Consider the following 21,615-nt stretch of genomic DNA (forward strand, 5'->3'; position numbering starts at 1 on the left):
TCAAGCATAACATTTCCATTTATAACGTCATATTGGAGCTCAAAAGTTTTGGATTTTGAATCATCTTGATTACAGGTTTTCTTTTTAGGGATGCTTAACATATATATTTAGAGAGTGGGTTGGGTTGAGTATTATTCTATATAGGGCCACCAAATAGAGCTATTTGTTCGGTTGGTTAGTTTTGCTTTTGGTTTGTTTATTCTGTTTTCTTCAAGAGAGTGTTTCCCTATGTAGCCTTGGCTGTCCTGGACTCATTTTGTAGACCAGGCTGGCCTTGAACTTACAGAGATCTGCCTGCCTCTGTGCTGGGATTAAAGGTGTGTGCTACCACATGAGGCAAGACAAGCTTTTCAGAGGTTCTCATGTTTGCTGGGATTACGAACACATGAATTCCCCAAGAGCAAACCAGTTTGGTATCAGGGTGTTTGTACAATAAAAATCTAAGCCAGTGATGCTGGGGACTGATGAATGCCCTGAGAAAGGTACCCATCCGAAGCCAAACTACTTCAGAGTAATCACATAGGTTGGGGCTCTGTTTTATCAGCACTCAGGAGCCTTCAAAAAGTTTTAGGTGGAGATGTGACATGATTGTACCTGAAGAATTCAGGGCATGCCAATACTGGCAAGAGCAGGAAGTGAAGTTCCCAAGATGAAATCCACACAGCAGTTTCTCGAGGGAGGGGGTTACAGAGGGAGAGGAAAGGGAGATGTGGTGTTGTCTCAGCCCCAATGCCCTGCTTTCAGGATCTTCCCCTCTAACCTCCAGGCCCTGGCTTTCTTCAGAGCATGGTGGAATTCGACAGCATGCTCTCTACTTACAATATTCTGAGCCTTCTTCCAAACGAGACTGCAAAGTCTTCAGGGTAGGTGTTACTCCCTTAGACATCATTTGTGTCTTTCAAAGAGTCAGGAGGGTTGTTCTGAGTTCTAAATATCTGTGCGAAATACTTGTACATGTTTTTGGAAATGCCAGCCTCTGTGTTCCATCTGGACAAATGCCATAAGATTCTGGGGCATGGGGTTTTTTAGATAAGCTACCTATATGACTCTAATGGAGCAACCAGTGTGAGAACCATCATTGCAGTGGGTTCTCCCTCCCGTCTCCTTTCCCTTCTCTCCTCTCAGCTGTAGGCCTTCTCTCACACCTTTCCCCTTTTCCCTCCCTTCCTCTTTCTCCTTGCTTCCCTCTCATAAGGCTTGCTTTCTGTGTGACCTCCTCATCAACAGTCTACCTGAGAATTTGTGTTTAGGACTCAACCCACTTCGTGAAACATGAGGCTGGGAATGAAAGAGACCTTCAAGGAAATGGCTAAATTGTTTCTTGGTGATATAAAGAGCTTCCTATACCTCTCCCCTTTTTTGTCTTTCAGGCAAGTTACATGTTAAGAGTAAATACTATAGTAGAAACTGTTGCTTGACGAGTCTTTCCATGGGCATTTTAACTAATAGGAGATGCTAAAACTAACAAACAAATAAACAACAGCAACAAAAAACAAGTGGTATGCTATAGAAGAGGTGCATTATTAGACGCCCTCCCCGAAGTACTTCTATGATTGACCACTATTAACTGTGTCTGTATTCAGTGGGAAGGTTGGAGCCAGTTAGATACTGATGCTGTGTTTTCTGCTTCCTGTATCTGTGTGACTTATCACAGATGTTCTACTTCTTACTGACAGAGACATAGGACCTGTCCTGCCTTACATATATCTGCTTTCTGATACACACACATACACACACACACACACAGAGAGAGAAAAAAATTCAGATCACCTTGAACCAATATTATTGTACAGGATGGTTTGATAACTTTATGGTGTGTTGATTCATAAATGATGCTTTTACAACAAACTTAATTCACATCTTATGAGAACAATACAATTGAATAAAACCATCTTTTTAACATTTGACTTAACAATCCCACACAGTTGAGAAAGCACAAATGGAAAGGGCTTTTAATTCTAAATGTTTGGAGGGAATAAATATCTAGATTGGAAGGGGCCCTCGGGATGGTCAGAGGAGGATGCAGCCCAAGACTTGCTTTAGTCTTCAAAGTTAGACAGGCATCGTTTCCTTATTCCCCGACTCAGGAGTCTACATTCCCTAGCACTCACTCATGCCTCTATTGCCCTCTGGAAAAGCTTTCTATGTCATGCCCCAAACCGATATGCCTTTGCCTTTAACAGTGTGTTGCACATGGAGAGGCACACACCAGCAACACCAGGAGCCCTAGCAATTCCAGAGGTTGAGGTAGGAAGATTCAAAGGTTGATGCCTGCCTGGGCTACATAGTGAGACCCAGTTTCAAAGTTAGCAAATGATTCATTCTGTAGATGACTTTTGTGCACTCTTAGCAAGACACATAAAGTGAAACCCCTCTGACAGCATGGTATGTCCTGTCCATGTGTTAAGATGCTTGATTGTAGCAGATATGAAAGAACATTGTTATCAGAATCATAAAGATCTTGTGCTGTGTGCAAAAATGCTCTGCCAGGTCTAGTCAGAGGCCTGCATGAAACTGTAAACATGAAGCAACTTTCTCACAAAACTGTTGCGGTGGAGCGGAACAAGAATTCACCACAAGAATTCTGTATTCACTTGTTCCACTTCCTATGGAAAAACACTCACTAGGTTCTGTCTCATTTACCAAGGCTTGTGTGAAACTCTATCCACCCAACTTGCCTTTAATTTATCACCTGTTACCCACTGATCCACATTTCATAGAGTTAGGTGTTATTTTCTTAGCAATGGAAATTTGGCAGACATCACGCCTAAAAGCAGCTTAATGTGGGGGGATTTTTAATAAAGGGATAAAAGGGAGCATTACTAACTTCGACTTTTGAAAATGGTCAGTGTGGCATACAGAATGAAAGTATCCTGGGCTTCCTGTGTGGAGGGAGCTTCAGCCTTCAGAGCACCCAACTTGTCTACCCCATGGTCCTCAGAGCAGACATCAAGAGGTGGATGAGCCAATTTGTTTTTCTTAAACAATAAGCATCTTACAGCACTCATTAACCTGTGGGTCACTTTTTTAAAATTAAGGATGTTCAAAGACGTGTGTTTAAAAGACTGAACTGTCACAATGCTTGAAAGAAGCCAGATAGTCAAAAATTAGAGCCAACTTTGTCTTTTCCAGACTCCATGGAAAACCAGGAGTCCTGGAACACACATTTAGCATGAAGCCTCACCTCTAGCCTCTAAATTTCCTGGCTTATATCAGTTTTTGTCATTAGCCCCAAAATGCTGTAAACAAAAATGTTCTTTACACTAACAGATGTGGGCTTTGTCTCTCTCAGTCTCAGGAAAGGCTTCCAGGGAACATCAAAACTATAAAATCTCCTAATGTACTTTTTGTGTGCCTGGGTTATTTTAAAACAAAACCGAGCCCCCAAATCCATGTTTTAATGGAGAGCTGGAAATAAATGAAGGTTTTTTTCCTTAAACGCTCTATCCGCTTCAGCAAATATCCCTCTCATCTTTGAAAATGATTACAAATATAGCTCCTTTCTCACAGCTCTACAAGAAAATTATGTAAACACCTCAAAGCTGTGGTTCTGCTCAAACAGATAGGAAATTAAGGCAGGGGACTTTTCCACGCTCAGCTTAACTACACATGGAAAAGGTTGCAATGACATGTAAGATCCATGTTCTGTCCAGTATGTGCTTGGTTGTCTGCCAACCCAGAAGGCACAGCCATGCCAAACCAGATTCCCACCGACTATTATACAAAGAAAAAACTAACCACAGTTTACCCTTTGGTTTTGCAGGCAACATGATGTTTTTTAGGGAGATGAGTTTGCATTTGTCCTAGCCACAAAAGCTGTTTCAGAAGCAGACAAGCAAATGGCTTTGGTCATAGTGTCTATGAAATACAATCATTTCAGTCTATGATCTTGAAATCTAACAAGGGATATGCAATCAGGTAAGCAGGGCCTGGAGATTTTGTCTGTGCTTTATTAATTGGAGGACCACACGTGTGAAGGGTGAGTCTGTATATTGCAGGCAGGAGGCTGATAAGGAAATAGTAAATACTTAGGGAAAGGTCAAGGGTTGAAAGAGCAGAGAAAGCCTTGTAGCCTTAAGGGTAGTGATCTGGTTACAGAGTAGCAACAGAGAGGTGGGCAGAGATTTGGACAGACTGCAAGAAAAGGTCAGGTTCAATGCCATGTTTATGAGGAGGTCAGCAGAAAAGCTTGAGGAAATTCCACAGGTTTATTTTAGCGGATTCCATTTGGTGTCAGCTGGCAACAAAGAACACTTAGGCAGAGGGGGTTTGAGATGGCTCACAGGGTCAAGGTGATTAATGAACAAATCTGGTGACCTGGGTTTAGTTCCAGAAACCACACAGAGTTAGAAGGAGAGAACTGACCCCCACAGTTGTGCAATGACTTCATTTGCATGTTACTCCTGATGCATGTGTCCCTCCATGACACACACACACACACACACACACACACACACACACACACACACACGTAAAGCCAAGTTCCTTAACACCCCTGGTCCCTTCTAGTTATCAGTGGTAAAGGACAGCTTCTTTCCTACCTTTACTTCATCAGCCACCACTTTAACTTATATTTGAATTCAGACATTCTTAAATTGCAACTTTAAAAAAATTATTAATTACAGTTTATTCACTTTGTATCCCAGCTGTAGACCCCCTCTCATCCCCTCCCAATCTTGCCCTCCCTCCCTCTTCTCCTCCCATGCTTCTCCCCCTGTCCACTGACAGGGAGGTCCTCCTCCCCTTCCATCTGACCCTAGTCAGGTCTCATCAGGAGTGGCTGCATTGTCTTCCTCTCTGGCCTGGTAAGGCTGTTCCCACCTCAGGCTGAACTCAAAGAGCCAGCTCATAGTTCATGTCACAGACAGCCCCTGTTCCCCTTACTAGGGCACCCACTTGGACACTGAGCTGCCATGGACTAAATCTGTTCAGGGGTTCTAGGTTATCTCCATGCATGGTCCTTGGTTGGAGTATCAGAGTCAAAAAAGACCCCTGTGCTCAGATATTTTGGCTCTGTTGCTCTCCTTGTTCAGCTCCTGTCCCCTCCAGGTCTTTCTATCTCCACCTTCTTTTATAAGATTCCCTGCACTCTGCCCAAAGTTTGGCTATCAGGCTCAGCATCTGCTTCGATACCCTGCTGGATAGAGTCTTTCAGAGGCCCTCTGTGGTAGGCTCCTGTCCTGTTTCTTGTTTTCTCCCTCTTCCGAGGTCCATCCTGTTTGAAAAATACAGAACGCTTCACGAATTTGCATGTCATCCTTGCGCAGGGGCCATGCTAATCTTCTCTGTATTGTTCTCTGTACTGTTTATATGTGTTGCCGAAGCGAGCACAAATTGCAACTCTTATAGTCACATTCACTTGACTTCCTTGTTTAAACATAATTCAACATTTGAAATAGTGTGAAATAACTCCAAAACACTGGGCTTAGAGTTTGAAAACTTGCAAGTCTTGATGGAGGCTCTTCTGAAGCTTTGAGCTTCTCCCTGGGCCTTGCTTTTCTCATCTGCTGTATTCAGCACTAATGATGAAGATAACATAACAGCTGACTGACTGAGCTACGTACCTCATGAGTTCTGGGTCATTAGTGGCATCAACTCACAGGTGCCCCTGCCTGCTCCAGCCCCCCCTCCCCATCCATGATCCACGCTGCCTTCTTTCATCTGTTCCCAAGTCTGTAGCTCCAAGGCACAGGCCTTCCTTTTCATCTTCTGTTTTCTCCTCTTTTGTGGTTTGAGAAACTAGACAGTCAAGCCAAAGGACTTCTGTCCAAGTTACGAACTGTATGCAGAAGCCCACTGAGGGTGAGCAGTTTCCCTTGAGTTGGTATCACAGCTTGGTTTACCTCCTGCTTCCTCACATGCTGTGCTGAGGCAGGCAGCAAAGGGCTTCTCGTGCTGTTCAGAAATCTGCAAGTGTTCTGTTTATAATACGAAATCTGTGAATATAATATTAAAAAAAGTGTTCTGCCTACACTCTTGTATCAAACCAAAGCCCCAAAGTCTTGCAGAGTGTCTTGCTTCTGTGTCCCCAACAGTCTCACCACCTCCTGGTCCCTTGACCTCTCTCATCCCTAGCACTCAGTTCTTGCCCCCAGAGCCTTCTCATTCTCTTCGCGACATCTGATGTCCTCGCTTAGCAGGGAGGAGCTTGTGGGGAAGTGGTCTCCCCTGGCTCTCCTGATGGCTCACACAGTAGGTGACACAAAGTAAGTCCATAGTACATGCTGGTGGGCTCTCCACTCGCTGCCCCTGTTGCCAGGCTGCAGGGTGTTCTGTAGAGCACAATAGTACATTTATACCCTCTCATTACATGGATTTTAAACAGCTAAGGAGGAAAGGAGAGCTGGGAGAAACACAGTGAGAAACAAGGATGCAGGAAGCCATGGGATCAGGTTGGTGAGACATTTGCTTTTCCAGAAACAGCTTTATTGAATCTTGATCCTTTGATCTTTTTTTTTTTTGACTGGCATTAAAACAAATTCAGATCTTTAAAAATATATTTTTGCAGAAGTTCCTTTTGAGAGAAGATAGGATATATAATATTTACAGTAGCAAGGACATTTGGATTTGATAGCTCACGAAGAACACGGCATGCATCTTCAAAGTGTTTTGAGGACAGATTTGCTCTATCAGTGGAATAAGACCTGTGAAACTCCACAACAAATTGAGTGGAATGAATGCAGTCTTCATTCCTAAGGAGGCACAGTCTGTTTCCCTATTTTTTTTCTTTTTCAGTTTGTGTTACTCATACACAGTTAAGGAAAACAGCGTGATGTATTGGCACTTTCACATAGAGACGACTATCAGCGCCAAACGAAGTGCTATAACCACAGTATTTCCATCTCCAATGCAGATATTTCTGCTGGCGCCCTTAGGGATCTTGTAAGGAGAGCCTTTCCGGAAGCAGCAGTGCTTGTTTGTGAAGTTATGACTCAGTGATAACCAGTTCTCCCTCTCACACTTCTATTGTATACTCATGAGAGATTCCTTTGGGCATAGACATAGTTTTTTTTTGTTTTGTTTTGGAAGTAGGGGTTCGAGACAGGGTTTCCTGGTGTGCAGCCCTGGCTGTCTTGGAACTCACTTTGTAGACCAGGCTACTCTTGGACTCAGAGATATTCACCTGCCTCTGACTCCCAAGTGCTGGTATATTAAAGCTGTAGGCTTTCTTTCAGGAAAGTGACAGTGCTGCAAGTGTCACCCAAAGGAGCTGGAACAGGTAGCTCGGGGCTCACACCCCAAACCTGAGGCCTGAGGCAAAGGGCAGGAACCACAGCCCACCCCAGTGCCAGACTTCCCACAGCAGAGCAGCAGCTCCCGAATCTCCCCAGTTGTTGCCACCCACTGAGGGTTGACTTTTCCTGAATCCACGTCGACATGCTTTCTGTCACAGGACTGGATTCATGAGGAAGAAGACCCTATGGTTAATCCTTCAGGGGCCTCCACCCCTGAGTGACAGGGATGAATGCTTGCACAGGAAAAATGAAGAAAATGTATTTGTTTACCAATTTGTTTGAATTTGAATGATGTAATTTCAGTGTTTGTGTGTGTGTGTGTGTGTGCGCACGTGTATGTGCATGATAGTTTCCAAGAATATTAGATCCGTTGATCTTTTTTATAATAAGAATTTCAGGAAGTGTCACAAACCGGACCTTCCTGGGAATGAACTTGTCTTAATTGCTCAACTCGTCTCTAGTTGGTGTCAGGAAGTAGGGAAGAACTCATACAGGAGAAAAACTCATTTAAAAAAGACTTTAGACACCACACCTGTTTATCTATTTGCTATCAACATTTCGAATACCTTCCCTAGGAAGAGAGGTTAGCTGTTTTCAAAGTGCCTAAAGTGTATCAGGATGCTTAAATTGTCCCTTACTGCTGATAAGGAGGAGAGAGAAAAACCCCTTAACCATAATTATTTCACAAAAATCAGTTGATGTGAATATAATATAAAAACTGATTTTATAGAAGCAATTGCTATTTGCATGTTATGATGTCTGGAGAGATTGCATTGTAGTTTTTAGCAGTTCTCAATTTCTAGAGACTGTTAGAGAAACTTTGGTATTATTTTTAATAATATTGCTATTTGTGTTTTGTCTTGCTTTGTGAAACAATGTGTCTTACCATGTAGCCCAGGTTAACCTGGAGCCGATGACCTTTCTTTCTCAGCTTCCTGAGTGCTGGCCTCTATGAGAAACTTTTATAGTTAACTTTCTTTTTGTTTCGTTTTTACACTTGGCCTATATTGTTTTCAAGATGTTTAAAGACAAGTGTGTCATCCTTACTCAGTTACTGGGAGGCAGTGCATACACTATGCGGCCTTACCGCCTTCTGAGCAGCTCCGTCTCAGCACGCGGGGTGCACAGTACCCAGTCGGTGGTACACCCCTGCAACCCTACCATCGCAAGATGCTAATGGCGTGGGTCCTGTCCTGACAGGTGGGATGAATGGCTGAAGGCATGGCGTTCCCTCACTTTCTACCCTGCCCAGCTTGAGCTGTCACAGAACTTACCTCTTTATCATCAAAAATAGATGTGAAGATATATTAATGCTAATAATCAAGTTCCTGCCATAATGGTTAACTGATGTTCATACAGTGAATCACCACAGCATGAACACTTTAGCTACTTTTTCATCTGCATTCAGATATTCTTGAGAGCAAAGAGGTAAAAATAAGCAATACTCTTGCTCGGAGTGTTTGGGGGAAGCAGCTGACTTTATGTTATCAGGAGCATGGGTAAATACTATCCCATGTTTCTCTGACTGCTCATAATGTCTATAAGGAACTCCACGCCCCAGGTCAGCACCCCACTGTACTATGGATCAGGAGAGACAGATATAGGAACAGCTGCCCTGGGAGGCCAGAGAGAGGGTGTATGAACACCTGACCAGGGAGGTGAGGCTGAGTTTGTCATTGTGCCTATGAGCAGAGTGGAAATGAGAGATGGAAACCATGGTCGGAACCTGAAATATACATGGAAACAAACCAGGAGTCAAGGAACATGGTAGGAACAAATTTGGGGCTTCTTTTTTGATCTTCTTCAGAAATGTCTGCTGAATATATTGTATGTCTCATATTAAAGATACGGTCACATGGGGCTGAGGATGTGGACCAGTGGTAAAGTACTTGTCTAGCAGTTAAGAAGCACTGAACCATGCATGTTCCTTCTCTCTGTCTTGTCTTTGTGTCTCTGTCGCTTTCTTGGTCTCTGTCTGTCTCTCTCATCTAACACATACACACATGCACATGTGCACACACACTCACACACACACACATCTCATTCAAAAAGTTTGAAAAGTTTGAGAAGTTTGATTATTGTATGATGCCTTAAAGCTTCATTTGATAACTCAGAACCTAATGGATATCCCTATCTGGAAAGTTCATCCAAAATAACACTTCCTAACATGAAATAGTTCTGTGTGCTGGTTAGTTTTTTGTCAACCTAACACAAACTAGGGTCATCTGCAAAGAGCGAAGCTCAAATGAGAAAATGTTTTCATCATGGTGGCCTGTGGGCAAGCCTGTGAGACTTGTTTTTTGATTACTGACTGTTGTGGGAGGGCCCAGCCCACTGCGGGCAGCGCCACCTTTGGGCAGGCGGTTCTGGATTCTATAGGAATCAGGCTGAGCAAGCCATGGAGAGCAAGCCATTAAGCAATATTCCTCCCTGGCCTCAGCTTAAGTTCCTGCCTTGGTCTGCTGTCTTAACTTCCCTTAATAATAGACTATAATCGGGATGTGTAGTCCAAATGAATTCCTTCCTCCCCAAGATGCTTTTGCTCATGGTCTTCGTCACAGCAAGAAAAACCAAGCTAGGACAGTCTGTGCTACGATGGCTTCAGTTTCACCTCATGTAGAGGGTTTCCAGTGGATTTCCTTCTACAGTAGCAATTCACACTTTTAGCATGGCACATTGTCCTGAGTAGTGTGATGAGATCTAACATTGCCCTGTGTTATTCATGCCTGGGCATGAATCATCTCTTTTCTCAGCTTATCCACATTGTATATGCTACTCCCCCGTCAGCAACTTAGCTGTGTGAGCTATATGAACTACGTCATGCCAGGCACGGTGAGGCATACCTTTAATCTCAGCATGCGGGAGGCAGAGGCAGAGGGTATCTCTATTAGTGTGAGGCCAACCTATTCTGCATAGCAAATTCCAAGCCATCCAGATCTACAAAGTAAGGGTCCAGCCTGGTCTCCAGAGCGGGTTCCAGGACTACACAGAGAAACCCTTGACTGCACAGAAAAAACAAACAAAAAACAAACAAAAAAAAAAACCAAATCTACAAAGTAAAACAAGGTCTCAAAAAATAACAAAACAAGTATACTGCTTCTTTTCAAATAGCCAGCTGTTACCTAACAGTGCTCCAAGGTTCAAACTCTTATTACAGCACATTTCTCTAATTGTTCTGTTTTATTAGAGACTGTTACACATTCTTACTGTGCCAGACTGAGAAACTTTATCATGGGTATGTGTGTTCAGGGAAAGCCAGAGCTGTATAAAATTCTATGCTATCAGAGGCTTCAGAGATCCAGTAGACATCTCAGAATGGGTCCCCTATGGTTAAGTAGGGATTACAGTAACATGAGTTTTTCCCAAATAATTAGTCACCTGAACGGGATGGATGCCAAGCCGTGGAGATTTTTTTGTAAGCACGGCGTTGTGGAATCTTCCTTTATCAGTTAGATGTGGTTTCAGGTGAACAGTGTCATTTCAATTTGCTGGACCACTTTGGGTTTCATGCTCTTTCAAGTTTCAAGAAAAAAAACCAAAGGTCAAAGAAAAATGCCAAGAATTTCACTTTGTTTTGTGTGACAACAGAATGAAGGCACATAATTACACACAGTCCCCACCCCTGCCAAACCTGCCCTGGCCCAGATTTGTTTGAAATACAGCACAAAACTCATTGTTATCAGAGGATATTCCCATGAGATAAGAAAGGCCTGGCAGCTTGGTTGCACAAATATGCAAACCTCTCTTCCACACTGACAGAGACTCTAACAGTGAGCAAGTTAACACATGCTGGTTTCTAGAAGGCTTCAACTTTAAGATCAATTAGAAGCCTAGTCCTATGCTATGAACACCACTAACCCTGAGGTGGGAGTGGGGGAGGGGAGTTCTATGTACACCACTAACCCTGAGGTGGGAGGGGGGGAGGGGAGTTCTAAGAACTGCAGCAATGAAAAAAAGGACAAGAAAGGGCTTAGGGAGGCTTTAGCAAAGTTTGTTGTCGTTTTGTTTTTGCTTTTTTCAGGAACTACTTTGAACAGGTGTATGTTAATTTTGGGGCTTGTCTGGAACTATACTTTCAGAATAGGAAGACTAGAAATGTTCTAATTTAGTTGCTTGTAAGTTCATTTAATTTGTTATCAGAGAAATGTTTGCAAAACATTTTGTCTGCCCCTTTCTAAGCACATGGCAGAGCCACCTCTTGCCTTTTCAGGGCAAATAGGTTGATCTGTCTTGGGAAAGTATTTGGGTGTCAGGTCTGGAAGTGTGGTTTGGTGAGGTGTGGTTTGGTGAGGTGTGGGGGTGTCTTCCTGGGGAAGTGACATTGGCCTGGAGTATCTTCAGAAGAGAATCAAGTTTGCTAAAGGAACTGTGAGTTTGGTAGCAGGCTCTCAATTTCAAACTTGAAATGACACCACTCAGCCTGATAAGCTACCTTACTTAAGTGTCTCGACTCACAGTGGTTCTAATTCCAGAAAATAAATCTACTTGCAGGACATGAATATTTCTACATTCAATTTCATAAATAACCATTGAATACTTAGCCATGGGTGATATGTTATGCCACAGTATTAAGTAGCTTTGGATAATTCAAATATTTCTGCCTTTGGGCTTTTTAATTATTAGTTTAAAAAGTTGAGATGAAGTTTACATAATGTAAGATGAATCATGTTAAAATTCATTAGCATTTGGAATATTCAGGAACAGACAGCCACTTGTTCTGTATTATTTCAAAACATCTTCAAAAACTTATTTATTGAAAAACTCTTGCTATAAAATCAAACTTATATCTCTCTCCCTGATACCCTTCAAACACCAATCAGATCTTTGTGTCTATGGATTTCTCTTTTCTGATCATTTCCTCTTAGAATGAGAGAGTGTGGGTGGCCCTTTGTGCCCAACTTCAGCTTTTCGTAGCCAGAATGCAGCATGGACAGTGCCCTCACACCTTTTTATGGCCAACTACCTATTGTGGGAGCAGCCCACAGTCTGGCTCCCCTTTCACCGGAGGCTAGGCATCTGATTTGCACCCATCGGTAGCTATTATGACGTAGTGATGCTGTGAACATTTGTGTATCTGTGTTTGTTTGAGCGCCCGGTTCAGGTGAGCATAACCAGGTGTGGCATTCCTGGGCCATATTTTTGTAATTATGCTTAATTTTTTTAAGGAAACAGTACACCTTCTTTAGTACAGACCTCAGCCTTTACTATTTTAAATGGCGGCGCAAGGACTGTTGCTGCTTATTCACATTGTCACAGTTGTTGTTTCCCCCTTTTTTCATGATAGCCAACCTAGTGAGTGTGACTCAGTATCTTATTAAGGTCTTGGCTTACTTACCCAAAAGGCTAAATTTGAATCAGCTTCTTTTCATGTGTCTTTGGGCATTTTCATATTTTTCTTTCCATCTTTGATGACAGTTTCAAAGAAAGCAAGTTTTCAAGATGACAGTAATGGCAACTTTCTTAGAGAAAGTAAGATGCACTGTCAGGCATATAGATGCATAAGATAGGTGTATGAGTCAGACATGCTAAGCCAGATGTGGTGGAGCATGTCTTTAATCCCTGAACGTGAGAAGCAAAAACCTGTGGATCTGTGTGTGTTCCAGGGTAGCCAGGACTACAAAATGAGACCTGGTCTCAAAAGAAATAAATAATCAAATATTTCATGATAAATAAGAACCAAATTTATTATTATTGTTATTATTATTTGCTCTCCACAAAATTTCACCATTCGTTAAAGACAAAGGCTGATTTGCAACTAATGTGTGAATCACCTTATTATGTACACTTTTCCATAAACAGTTAGATCATGGCTGAATATTCCATATTGAAGGATGTAGCACATCTTCCACACTTTTTAGAGTTGATCAATATTTTGATTTTATAATAGTCAGTGCTGAGAATGCCACTTCTCATAAATATATAGTACAAGATGGCAAGTATATTTAGAGCTATTTCAGAAATTGTTGGAAATTCTGTGCTAATTCCAAGCCAAAATTCATTGACTGGTTTTACATGAAACTCAATCTAGCAAAGCTTATAAGATATTTTTTTTAAAGTAAAGATTCTAAAATACGATACAAAGATATTTGATACCTACATGATGAGCAATGTGGGTAAAGACATGATCAAAGCCTTTGTTTTCTGTAAGCAAACCATTTTGTTTCCACAAAAGCAGAATACTTTGTTTGTACAGTAAAACCACTGCAACTCCAAAACAGCAGTTTGGAATCTGAGCCAACGTGTTTCAGGCTGTGTTCATTGGTATTGTGTGGCATAATGGCAGGATTCTTAAAGTATCCATGTTGTGTGTTCAAAATCAAGGATATAATGAAGTTCTGCAGCTCAACATGAGGGTAATGAACCACACACATATATTGACTTTGACGTGAATTAATTTTCTCGTTGTATGTTTTATTGTTCTCTACTTTTTCACCATCCCCACATTCAGTTGCGTGACCCCACGGGCATATGGTATAAGAAGCAACTAACCTTACAAGGATGGTCTGAGTCCTGGGAATATGGCAGAGAACATAACTTCTATCAGGGAAGATTAGTAATATGCAAACATACAAGGTAGTTGTAAACAAGAGACTGTAATGAAACCAAACAGGGGTGTAAGAGCATTGCAGTCCTGCTATCATGGGAGGGTGGGCACAATGAGAAAATGTGAACAATTGAATATTAGGAGAAAGCTGTGTGGATATCACAGGTTGGGGATCAGGATGTCACAATTCTGGTTGTTGTGTTTGAATGCAGTTTGGCTCCTACAAAAAAATGTGATGAAATTTCATAGCCATGGTAGATGTTTGGTATGAAGAGTCCCTAAGAGACGAGTAGGTTTTAAAAATGAATCAACCCCTTCCTCAAATACAGCACCCTGAGGGTGAATTGTTAGAAAGCAAGCTAGCAATCGTGCTTTACTTTGACCCAAGCTCACTGGTCTAGTGCTGATACAGGGTGAAGTCCTTGCCTGACCTGAGAATTCCCAGCTTCTAGCACGGCCATCCAGATCTCTTCTTTTCCATTTTAAGTGACTGATCTCCAGTATTCTGTGACAGAATATAGGTTGGGAGAGCGTGCTTTGCCCACTTGAGGAGCAGCTTGTAAACCAATGTGTCCAGAGTAGCAAGATTTCAAACGGGAACAGTAAATCCAAAGAAACAGCCAATCTAAAAACAAATTGATCTTTGTGCTAGCAACCAGCTGTGGTGTCTTGTACAGGGTCTTACTTTCTTCTTATTCTACTAAATTTCTGTGAACTCAGTGGCTTATGGTAACACACATGTAGTACCATATAGTTCTGGAGACCAGAAATCCAAACTCTGCCACGAGAGCTGCCCTCAGTGTAGGCTCAAGAGAAGCATTGTTTGTCTTTCCTTTGTCTCCCTTGGGCATGACCTTCACTCTGTGACAGTCAAAGCTCTCTAATCCGGTTCCTATTTATACTTATTTGAATGTGAAAGGCCCCTATTGGCTCATATGTTTGCATATTTGGTCCCCAGTCAGTGGATATGTTTGGAAAGGACTAGGAGGTGTGTTTTTTTTGTTAAAGCAGGTGTGTTTCTGTGGGTGTGCTTTGAGGCTTCTGAAGCCTCCTGCTATCCCCAAGAGGGTTTCCTGTATGCAGACAGAAAGCCTCAGCTGGTCCTGCTGTCATGCATTTACTCCACTATCATGGACTCCAACCCTCTGGAACCATAAACCCAATTACATGCTTTCTTTTATAAGTCCATGGTATTTTACCACAGCAATAGAAAATAACTAATACACTATATTTCCTTCCTTAGTCTGACTGTCAGCCTCCTTCTCACACTTTTGGATTAGATGAGACTGTTGAAACCAAACCGCATTACCTCAAAATCTGTTTTATTCACACCTGCAAGTCTGCAAAGTTCCTTTTGCCATTCACTGGTTCTAGGGTTCAGGGCATGGATGGATCAAAGAAAGGAAAGAATGACAGTGGAGAAGAGGAGATTGATTTTCATTGCACCTTGCATGATCAAGGTGTGGTTTCTGAGGCTAAGACACACACATGCTCAATAATCACAGAAAGTGAAGGCAATTGGGGATTGTTATGATTTTTTTTTAGAGAATTACCATAAAAATGTAAAATTCCCTAATTCTAATATTGTTCATATCCCCTCCTTAGACATCTGCCTAGGGAAAAATAGAAACAAACCGTGTCACTCTACTAACAGGGGCAGAATTGTTTTTCACCTAAGAGCAAAATGTATTTCTAGTACTCATTTCACATTTTCCTTTTAGGGGTACTTTTTAAAAATATCAAGTGAATTTTCAGCATTTGACTTCAGGATTGAACATTATCAAGCCCCATAGTTGGGCATGAACTGCCAAGTATTAAATTAGGAGGTTTGGACTGTGTTCCTAAGTAACTGGCACCTGTCTGGGATGGAGCAATACAGTCTGGCATCACAATGGAGCCTTCAGGAGAAAGCCTGTGAACCTTGGGACCAGTGCTGATGCGAGTCAATGATAATTGTGTCTGTGAGACCTAAGGTGAGTATGTCCCACTGCACAGGGGACCTTTAACTTGAAATGTTGCGTTGCTGCACATGAGTGCCATGGCAATGTCTGCTTGTTTGGTGTGCTGCCAAAGGCAGGAAAATATTCCAAAAATAAGTTTATTGTAAAGGAGTCCAAAACAGCCCTGTGTTCTTCCACTGCAAGAATGAGAAGCCCTGAGAGAATGAGATTCAAGTTAAGGGAGCATCTGGGCTGCGGCTCACAGTCATCTGGAGTGTTCTCCATGGTGTTTTTCACTGCTGGGAACAACCTGTGAAATGTGCCACATACAACATGTGGCATTATGTACTCCACAAGTGAGCAATGCGGTTCTGGCCAACCTCCGAGAGCAGTCAATGGGCTGCAGCTCTAATGTATATTCATCTTCTTTAAGTTCAAGGTTTTTGGTCCAGATTATCTCCATGACAAGAGGAAGATGAAAACCTTGGATATGTGTCCAAATAACTTAAGTGATGGGGGTTTGAATTTTGCTCTCTGAAAATGAGACCATCTGATTAATGTTGGTTGGGCTTCTCCTAAAGAGCACATCCTCCCAACGACATCATTAAGAGGCAGATTGAGCAGAAGAGGACAAAAAAAAAAAAAAAAAAAAAAAAAAAGATAGAAGCCCTACGAGTCTGTCTTTATTCTGAAATACTTTCTTAGATCATATTTGTTCTGTTGCCAGGGTTATGAATCTGTCTTTATTGTGGAATGATGCCACATACACTGGAACATTGAAACTAATATGTGAAATCAATGTTTTGTGAAAGAAATAAGCCAGAACCACACTGGTATGGATCAGCATTTGGAACAGGGAAAAGAGCTGAGGTGATTCATCCCTGAGTCTGGACCCCTTCCCCAAGCATACCTCAGTGGGACCCTCACAGGAACTGAATCTGAGGCGATGTGTCTTCATGTCCTCCCATGAGGAAGAAGATGCATCGTACTAGTTACTTTTCTTGCTTGTGTGACAGAGTATCTTAAAGATGGGAGGGTTTGTTCTGGCTCATGATTTGAAGGTACAGTCCCCCTAGTGGGGAATCTATGGTGGCAAAGGGGACATGTGGCAGCTAGCAGATTGAAGCTGCAGTCAAGAAGCAGGGAAGGATGCATGCAGCTCCTGGCTACAATTCGTCTTTTGGGGCAGTGTAGGACACTACCTGGAATGGTGCCACAATTTAGGAGGACTCTGCCCACCTCATTTACTATAATGTAGATGATTTCTTGCAGACACACCCAGAGGCTTGTCTCTTGAATGACCCCAGAGTATGTCAAGCTCAGAGTATTTACTGTACCTTAACTACCAAAACCATTTTTTTTTAAGTTCTTTCTTGTCTCACACACAGGTTTGGAGACAATGCTTCCTCAAACTGCGCAAAGTGTGAGATTGCTCCTATTTGGTGGAGCTAGATATCTATATTTTACTTAAACATTCATGTTTGTTTTTTAATTACCTGTGTTTGTATTTATAAATAGAGACAAATAACATTTGGGGATATTTGACACTTAAAAAATTAATCAGCTTTAGTTTTTAGAGCAGTTTGGGGCTTATTAGCAAAACTCAGCTAAAAGCACTGAGTTCATACTGCAACGCCACTTTGCATGTCCCCGAACCGAAGGGCTTCAATTGCTGAATTTCCTTATCTCCCCAAGACCACAGCTTACATTAAAGCACTCTTCCTTTGTACAGTCTGAGGCTTGGACAAATGTGGAATGATACAAGTACACCATGATAGCATCATATTATGTAGTAGATAGACTGCCCTAAATTTTTTCCGTGACCTGTGACCTTTCTAGTCATTCCTTTGTCCTTCCCTGATTTGTCTCTATGCTTTTCCAGAATCTCATAAACTTTGACTTATGTAGGGTATCACCTTCTCAGATTGTCTTTTTTAGTTTGGTCTGTGTATTTAGGTTTCCTCCATGTTTTTACACTATTCTGTAGCTCACTTCTTACCCGTCAATAATATCCCATTGTGTGTGCACTATAGTCTGCGTGTTTGCTCATCAATCAAAGGATCTCTTGATTGCTTTCCCGTCTTGGCAGTAATGAGTCAAGCTGCTATAATTGTACATATACAGGTTTTTGTTTGATGAAAGTTTCAGCCCATTTGGTTGAATACCAAGTGTATATTTGCTGCTTTGATAAAACACTGATCAAAACCAACTTGTAGGTGAAAGGTTTTATAACATCTTACAGGTTAGACTCCATGATCAAGAGAAGCCAGGTCAAGAGCTCCAGTCAGGAATCTAGAGGCAGGAACTGGAGCAGAGACCATGGAGCAGTGCTGCTTACTAGCTTGTTTCTCTGGATTTGCTCAGCCTGCTTTCTTATGCAACCCAGACCACCTGCCTGAGGATGGCACTGTGCACTGTGGCCTATGCTCTCCTAAATCGATTAGAAATTAAGAAAATGCCCCAAAGATGTGTCCAAAGGACATCTGATGAAGGTATTTTCTCAGCTGAGATTCCCTCATCCCTGGTATGTCCACATTTGTGGCCAATTGACAACAACCAACTACGATGCCAAGGAATGTGATTGTTGGATCATATGTTAAAAGTATGGTTGGTTTTATAATAAATTGCTAAACTTTCTTCCAAAATGGACGTGCACTTTGTATTCCCAGCAGTCATGAATGGGACTTCCCACTGTTCCACATCTCCATCAGCTTTTGGCAGTATCTGTGTTCTGGCTTTGAGCCATTCTTGCAGATGTGTCGTGGTACCTCATTGTTGTTTTAATTTGTAATTCTCTAGTGACTTATATAAATGTTGAACATCTTTTCAGATGCACACTTGAAATATCTATATGTTCTTTGGTAAAATGCCTTTTGCTTATTCTTAAAATTAGCTTGTTCATTTTCTTTTAAGAGCTCAGTGTATAGTTTGGATAACCAACATTTAGCAAATATGTCTTCCTTGAGCATTCCCTACCAATCATTGACTTGTCTAATTCTTTTGACATTGTTTTTCACAGGTTAGAAGTGGGTTTTTTGGTTGGTTTTTTTTTTTTTTGTATTAATGAAATCCACCATGACACTTATTTTTTTATAGGCTATGCTTTGATATTCTATATAAAAAGTCACCACTACACGGTCGGTCATCTAGATTTTTCTCCTGAGTTATTGTCTAAGAGTTTTGTGATTTATTTATTTATTATTATTGTTTTTTTAGATTTATTTTTTATGTATACAGTGTCTGTCTGTCTGTATACCTGCATGCAGGGCACCAGGTCCCAGTATAGATGGTCTCAGCACCATGTGGGTGCTGGGAATTGAACTCAGGACCTCTGGAAGAGCAGACAGTGCTTTTAGCTATTGAGCCATGTCTCCAGCCCTGAGTTTTGTGATTTTTTTTTTTTTTGCATCTACTGTTTAGTCTGTGATCCTCTATGAACTACTTTATAGAGAAATTAGAATTTGAGCCCAGATCCGATTTTGATATGGGTGTCTAGTTTTTAGGATGGACTTTTTAGATTAATTTATCGTGTGTGTAAGTATGTATATATGTGTGCACATGTGCATTGCATGTGTATACATGCAAAGGTACGTGTGTGTATATGTATATACATACATATAAAGAGTGGATGTGTGGAGGTCAGAGGATAACTTGTGGAGTCAGTTCTCCCTTTCTACCTTGTGGGTTCCAGTCTAGCTTCTAGTCTAGGTTGTCAGCCTTGGAGGTCAGAGCCTTACCTGCTGAGCCATCTTGTAAGCCTAGATGAACTTTTAAGGATAATAAATTAAAGTTTAAAAAACATTATAGTTTAAATTGGAATATAGAGGGCTGACAATGTAGCTCAGCAATTAAGGACACTTGCTGCTTTCCCAGAAGACCTGAGTAGGATTCCAGGTGTCCACATCAGGTCACTCCCAACCACTTGTAACTTCATTGCCAAAGGATATAACCCCCTCCTCTGCACATCTGGCCTCTGAAGACACAAACACAAGTGTCAAAACAATAAATTACGTGGAGAAGTTGGATAGAAATACAACTTTCAGTGCTATAGCACAGTAGAAAACTATAGTTGAATATTTCAACACAGTTAGTAGGAAGGTTCCCAACAAAGAAATGATGAATGTTTTCTATGATTGACATGCCAGTTATCTTGATTTGATCATTACACATTTTGAACATGTACTGAAACATCACCCTTTACCATTTAAATATACACAGTTACTCTGTCAAAAATTGAGAAATCTACTTTTGAAAAGAAACAGTTCTGAATTAGAAGCAAATATTGTATGCGTCAAGACAGTATTATGAAGTGACCACGGCACTTAGTTGAATCCCACATTGAGAAAGTGCTAGCCCATGCAAACGTGTGTGCAAGCTTCATTTGTGCTGTGCCTGCTCCCATAGGTCTTTGATAGGAAGGTAAAATGCCCTAGAAAGATTGGTGTTCTGAGGCCTGCCTTGGTGTTTGTGTGTGTGTGTGTGTGTGTGTGTGTGTGTGTGTGTCAGAGAGAGAGAACTCTACAAGCTTACTTTGATCACCAAATGCCACCTCATCTAGGGACAAGCCCTATCATATCGTAAGATCTCCCGCAGAAAGTTACAACACAGGAATGTACTGTTCTCCTGAAAGGCTATAATTAAACAAGTGCATTTTTCTGCTGTCTGATCTTGCTAGAGTAGGAACACTTAGTTCTGTTCATTCAGAAAGAGCATTTTTGCTGAAAATGAAACTTGGATATTTTTCAGTTTTGATATATCGTCCTATATGTATTTGATGGTGGTAATTACATACAGAGCCTAATTGGAAAAAAACACTGCTCAGATTTCTCAGTTGGTATCTTGCTGTCAGCTGTGACTTATGCCCTCAATCACCTTGTGTTCATTGTACAATGAGTGTTCACAGCAAAGGAGTCTAAAGGCAGTGAGACCAGGCCACATAGAGAATTTATCTCTCGTCTATTCCTTTGGAAGAAGGGCCTTGGCCTCATGCCAGAGATGCTAAACAACAACAGTATCTGCACAGTAAGGTGTCAGGTTGATGACTGGGCAGTGGGGCAGGTGCAGGTTGCTGCAGGCAAATCTTGAGTCATTTGCATGTTGTAAATATTTGCTCTTTGGATATAGTGAGCACACAGAATAAATGCTTCAACAAAGGTAAAAACTGCACTTGTCTCTACAGGATCACCTAGCCACTAGGTAACTGATCATTTTGAAGTCAAACATTAGTATTGGTCCTTTAAATCCTTTTCTCATTCATGTAGAAAGCAAAGAAGCCAAAGGAACTGAAGAAATCGCTGTGCACAGACTTGTATCTACTATGAGGAAGTTGACCTGTCCTATTCACTATTATTGTGTAAATGATGAAAAGCACATCAAAAGTGAGACATTTATCCTCCTCCTTCACAAACAGAAAGCATGGCCTCGTTTTCACAGAGCACTTGCTATGGATCAAACATAAAAGCTCACTCTCTGGCACATGCATGTGAACACATGTTTCCCAGCTGCTGGCCGCGACTGGGAGACTGAGGAGTGGGAGCCGGAAGAAGCGGGTCTTCCCAGAGCAGGTCTTTGTAGCAAAGCCCTGCTCTTTCTCATCTCTGCTTCCGGATCCTCCAAGATGTAGTAGCAAGTACATAGTCCTACGTGTGTCTTGTTCACTGTGACAGACTGTGTCCCTTCAAACTGTGGGCCAAAAAAAAATGCCTCCCATCTTTATACTCTCACAGATATCATGTGAAAATATCTCTCCTCCTAGGCCTTAAGAAACAGTTAATATTTAAATCTTTGTGAACCAGTAGATGAAAATTAAGCATTAATCATAAATAATTAATTATTGTTTTAACTTTTCTTTGTTTAACCCACTTCATACTCTTTTTGTTGTTGTTGCTGTTATATT

General features: G+C 41.5%; 1 protein-coding gene and 1 non-coding gene across 5 annotated transcripts in view; one reads left to right on the forward strand and one right to left on the reverse strand.

Moving 5' to 3' along the window:
• Phactr2 (phosphatase and actin regulator 2) overlaps positions 1–21,615 on the forward strand; it is a 263,525-nt gene that overhangs the window by 87,566 nt on the left and 154,344 nt on the right. The window lies entirely within an intron of this gene.
• On the reverse strand, positions 5,223–5,331 carry LOC132653248 (U6 spliceosomal RNA). Its single transcript, XR_009591030.1, has one exon. It is a non-coding gene; the product is annotated as a U6 spliceosomal RNA (small nuclear RNA).

Source organism: Meriones unguiculatus, chromosome 3, assembly GCF_030254825.1.
Source record: "Meriones unguiculatus strain TT.TT164.6M chromosome 3, Bangor_MerUng_6.1, whole genome shotgun sequence".
NCBI lineage: Eukaryota > Metazoa > Chordata > Mammalia > Rodentia > Muridae > Meriones > Meriones unguiculatus.